Source organism: Anomalospiza imberbis, unplaced genomic scaffold (genome assembly GCF_031753505.1).
Source record: "Anomalospiza imberbis isolate Cuckoo-Finch-1a 21T00152 unplaced genomic scaffold, ASM3175350v1 scaffold_173, whole genome shotgun sequence".
Lineage (NCBI taxonomy): Eukaryota > Metazoa > Chordata > Aves > Passeriformes > Viduidae > Anomalospiza > Anomalospiza imberbis.
This window is the reverse complement of record NW_027099807.1, coordinates 77501-82500: the sequence shown is the minus strand read 5'-3', so window position 1 is coordinate 82500 and position 5000 is coordinate 77501.

The following is a 5000-nucleotide window of genomic DNA, read 5'->3' as shown; positions in this document are numbered from 1 at the left end:
CCCGCTCGGACTACGGCCGCACGACCCGCGAGTAAAACGGCTGCCCTGGTCGGCCTCGGCCTCGGCCTCCGGGCGCCGGGACCGTGGGTAGACCTGTTGTCCCCGGCCGACCATGTCGTGGGTAGACCTGTTGTCCCCGGCCGACCAGGTCGTGGGTAGACCTGTTGTCCCCGGCCGACCATGTCGTAGGTAGACCTGTTGTCCCCGGCCGACCAGGTCGTGGGTAGACCAGTTGTCCCCGGCCGGCCTTGGTCTCCGGGACCGTGGGTAGACCTGATGTCCCCGGCCGACCAGGTCGTGGGTAGACCTGTTGTCCCCGGCCGGCCTTGGTCTCCGGGACCGTGGGTAGACCTGATGTCCCCGGCCGACCAGGTCGTGGGTAGACCTGTTGTCCCCGGCCGGCCTTGGTCTCCGGGACCGAGGGTAGACCTGATGTCCCCGGCCGACCATGTCGTGGGTAGACCTGTTGTCCCCGGCCGGCCTCGGTCTCCGGGACCGTGGGTAGACCTGATGTCCCCGGCCGACCAGGTCGTGGGTAGACCTGTTGTCCCCGGCCGACCGGACCGTGGGTAGACCTGTTGTCCCCGGCCGACCGGACCGTGGGTAGACCTGATGTCCCCGGCCGACCGGACCGTGGGTAGACCTGTTGTCCCCGGCCGGCCTTGGTCTCCGGGACCGTGGGTAGACCTGATGTCCCAGCCGGCCTTGGTCTCCGGGACCGTGGGTAGACCTGATGTCCCCGGCCGACCAGGTCGTGGGTAGACCTGTTCTCCCCGGCCGACCAGGTCGTGGGTAGACCTGTGTTCCCCGGCCGACCGGACCGTGGGTAGACCTGTTGTCCCCGGCCGACCAGGTCGTGGGTAGACCTGTTGTCCCCGGCCGACCATGTCGTGGGTAGACCTGTTGTCCCCGGCCGACCGGACCGTGGGTAGACCTGTTGTCCCCGGCCGACCAGGTCGTGGGTAGACCTGTTGTCCCCGGGCGACCGGACCGTGGGTAGACCTGTTCTCCCCGGCCGACCGGACCGTGGGTAGACCTGTTGTCCCCGGCCGGCCTCGGTCTCCGGGACCGTGGGTAGACCTGTTGTCCCCGGCCGACCGGACCGTGGGTAGACCTGTTCTCCCCGGCCGACCGGACCGTGGGTAGACCTGTTGTCCCCGGCCGGCCTCGGTCTCCGGGACCGTGGGTAGACCTGATGTCCCCGGCCGACCGGACCGTGGGTAGACCTGTTCTCCCCGGACGGCCTCGGTCTCCGGGACCGTGGGTAGACCTGTTCTCCCCGGCCGGCCTCGGCCTCCGGCCGACCGGACCGTGGGTAGACCTGTGCTCCCCGGCCGGCCTCGGCCTCCGGCCGCCGGGACCGTGGCTAGACCTGTTGTCCCCGGCGGGCCTCGGCCTCCGGGCGCCGGGACCGTGGGTAGACCTGTTGCCCCCGGCCGGCCTCGGCCTCCGGGCGCCGGGACCGTGGCTAGACCTGTTGTCCCCGGCCGGCCTCGGCCTCCGGGCGCCGGGACCGTGGCTAGACCTGTTGTGCCCGGCCGGCCTCGGTCTCCGGGCTCCGGGACCGTGGCTAGACCTGTTGTCTCGGCCCCGTCGTGGCTTACCTTCGCCCGGCCCCTTCGTAGACCTGGTATCTCGGCTCCGACTTAGCCTCCGGCCGCCGCGTGCCGGGGTAGACCTGTGTTCCTCCAACCGATGCCCCCCCCCCCGCCTGGCCCTGTCCCGGCCTGCAAGCTCGTGTAAGGCGGGCGGCCCGCGCATCCGGGAGGGAGGGAGCGGCGCGGGTGGTGGGTGCGGTGTCCGAGGGGGTGGCGGCGGAGTGCGAGTGTGTGGAGTGGGCGTGTGTGTCACTGTGTCTGTCTCTCTCTCTCTCTCTCTCTGTCTGTGGGAACGAGGGCCAGGGGCCGGCGGCTTCGTCCCGGCCCCGGGCGCCTCGGCTCCGAGCCCCCGGGGCCCCCCAGACCCCTGCCGGGCCTGGAGGGTCTCTGCGGACCGTGAAAGAACCGGCCCAAAAGCGGCCGCCCGCTTTCCCGCTTGCACAGGGCGCAGGCGGCCCGTCAGCTCGGTCTGGGGGTGCTCTGGATACTAGAGAAAAACGAAATAAGATTTGCCAAGAAAATTTCTCTTCCGGACGAGTTTCTTCTTGTACCAAACAAATAGGAGAGTCGTTCTTTCAAAGAAAGGAGAAAAGAAACGGGATTGGGGCGGGGGGGGGGCGGGAAGGAATAAACCCCCAAAACCCCAAAACCGGGCGGCGGACAGCAGGTCTAGCCCGGCTCCGGGGCCGCCGGGCTCGGCGCGGCGCCCGGGCGGCGGGCGGTGGGCGGCGGACAACAGGTCTACCCCGGGGACAGCAGGTCTGCCCCGGGGACAGCGGGTCTGCCCCGGGGACAGCAGGTCTACCCCGCGGACAGCGGGTCTACCCCGCGGACAACCGGTCTACCCCGCGGACAGCAGGTCTACCCCGCGGACAGCAGGTCTACCCCGCGGACAGCAGGTCTACCCCGCGGACAGCAGGTCTACCCCGCGGACAGCAGGTCTACCCCGGGGACAGCAGGTCTACCCCGCGGACAGCAGGTCTACCCCGCGGACAGCAGGTCTACCCCGCGGACAGCAGGTCTACCCCGCGGACAGCAGGTCTACCCCGCGGACAGCAGGTCTACCCCGCGGACAGCAGGTCTACCCCGCGGACAGCAGGTCTACCCCGCGGACAGCAGGTCTACCCCGCGGACAGCAGGTCTACCCCGCGGACAGCAGGTCTACCCCGGGGACAGCAGGTCTACCCCGGGGACAGCAGGTCTACCCCGCGGACAGCAGGTCTACCCCGCGGACAGCAGGTCTACCCCGGGGACAACAGGTCTACCCCGCGGACAGCAGGTCTACCCCGGGGACAGCAGGTCTACCCCGCGGACAGCAGGTCTACCCCGGGGACAGCAGGTCTACCCCGGGGACAGCAGGTCTACCCCGCGGACAGCAGGTCTACCCCGGGGACAGCAGGTCTACCCCGCGGACAGCAGGTCTACCCCGGGGACAACAGGTCTACCCCGCGGACAACAGGTCTACCCCGGCTCCGGGGCCGCCGGGCGGTGGACGGCGGACAACAGGTCTACCTCGCTCCGGAGGGACTTAGGCGATTTCCGGCAGCGGCCGGGTAGACCTGTTGTCGCGGCCGGGTAGACCTGTTGTCGCGGCCGGCTCCGGAAGTTCACCAAGGGGTCGCTGTTTTCAGCTGCCTCCGGCTACGTCATCGCAGGGGCCGGCCTGCGGCGGCGCACCTTCCCGGTCGCTTTCCATCGGTCCTCTTGGAGGCGTCTGCGGCCTGGGACTCGTCTGTCCGTACTATGGGAGCGAGGTGACGGGCCGTCTCCCCGCAGGCTCGTCCCGTGCCTGTGACCGAAGCGGCGAGGGAGGCCGGGGGCCCCCGTGCGCAGTCCTCCGAGCGAGGCGAGTGCCGCTGACGCGGGACGAGCCCCGTGGCGTCGTCCCGGTCCGCCCGTCTGGCCCAGGGAAACGGGGTGTACGGTTCGAGAGGCGAGAGAGAGCTAGCGAGAAAAGAGGAGCAATAAAGCGAGAAGGGAAAAAAAGAGGGAGAGAAGCCGAGAGAGACCGAGTACGAGCTGCGAGCTGCCCGTCGGCCGCGGCCATCGATTTCGTGGGCCGTGTCCCGCTTCGGCCCGGCTGTGGCCGGCTTGGCGAACGGGGGGGCGCCCCCCCTGGGGATTGCTGGCGGGCGAGGCGGCGGCGCCTCGCCCCTTTCCTGCCCGGCCTTAAGCCGGGGCGCGCCCCGCTCGGCGGGCGCGCTTTCGGGCTGTCGCTCCGGTGCGGTGGGCGGCAGCCGCGGGTGGACGCGGCCGGGGCTTTTCCCGGCCCTCGCCTGAGAGCCCCGAGCGCGGCGCGCGCGGGCCCGCCGAGGTGGCGGCGTCCCGTTCCCCTGCTTCCCGACCTGGTTGTGCCAGCGTGTCCGTGTCGGAAGGGTGGCGGGGGCCCGTGCGGCGGGGCGCGCGGCCCGGCCTCGGCGTCGCTGCCTCGCTTGAGGGACTCGGTGACGGCGGTCGCCCGATGAGCTGTGGAGCCGGGGTGGCGGCACCCCGCGCCCCACCAGCGCGCGCTGTTGAAGTCGTCCCCCTTCCTCGGCCTTAAGCCGGGGACCCGCGTCGCGGGCGAGTTTTTTCAGGGGCGGAGGCCGGCCGCGGTGGCCGGCCGCCCTAGCACGGACCGGAAGCCGACCCAGAGCCCCCCCGGAGCGTTGTCGCGGGCGAGGCGGCGGCGCCTCGCCCTTCCTCGGTCCTGTGAGGATCGAGCCGTTTACCGCCGGTGCAGGGGCGGGGGGGCGGGTTGTGCCAGCCGGGTCCGTTGCCTTTTTTTTTTCTTTGTTCGGACGTGCCGACTTGCGGGCGGTGTGGGGGCCGCCCGCCAGGCCTCCGTCGCTTTTTTTTCTCTCGCGGCCCTAAGCCGCGGCACCGAGAAGCGCGCGAGGAAGGCGCGCGGGCCCACGAAAAGCGAAGGCGTGCAGGCGAGAGAGAGAGAGCGAGAACGCCGGTGGGGTTGGGCGGGGGGGGGGTGAGAGGCGCGTGCCTCGCCCCACCCCGCCCCGGGCCCGCGGCCCCCGTGGCTAGCACGGGTGTCCTTGTGTGGCGCGCGCCATGTGCCTTTTTGTTGTGCCGTCCCCCGGCTTGTTGTTTTTTTTTTTTTTTCCGGAGGGAGAGCCGACCGCCGCGAGGCGGGCGAAAGCCGGTGGCCCGTGGGGCACGGTCGGCGGCACCTTTCTCGAACGCTCGGGTGGGTTCCCCGGGCGAAAGGGTGAAGCTCGCCCCTAGCCCGGCGGTCCCGCCCCGCCGTTGCCTGGCCGAGAGAAGTGTTGTCCGCGGGCGGGTGGCGGCACCCTCCCCCCTCCTTACGCTCCTCTGCCGCGCCCGATCCTCGGGCGGCTGTCCCAGGGCCGGCGTGGCCGTCGGGGCCCTGGTCAGCGTTTCGGCGGCTGCTTTGCCCTCCTCTTCTCC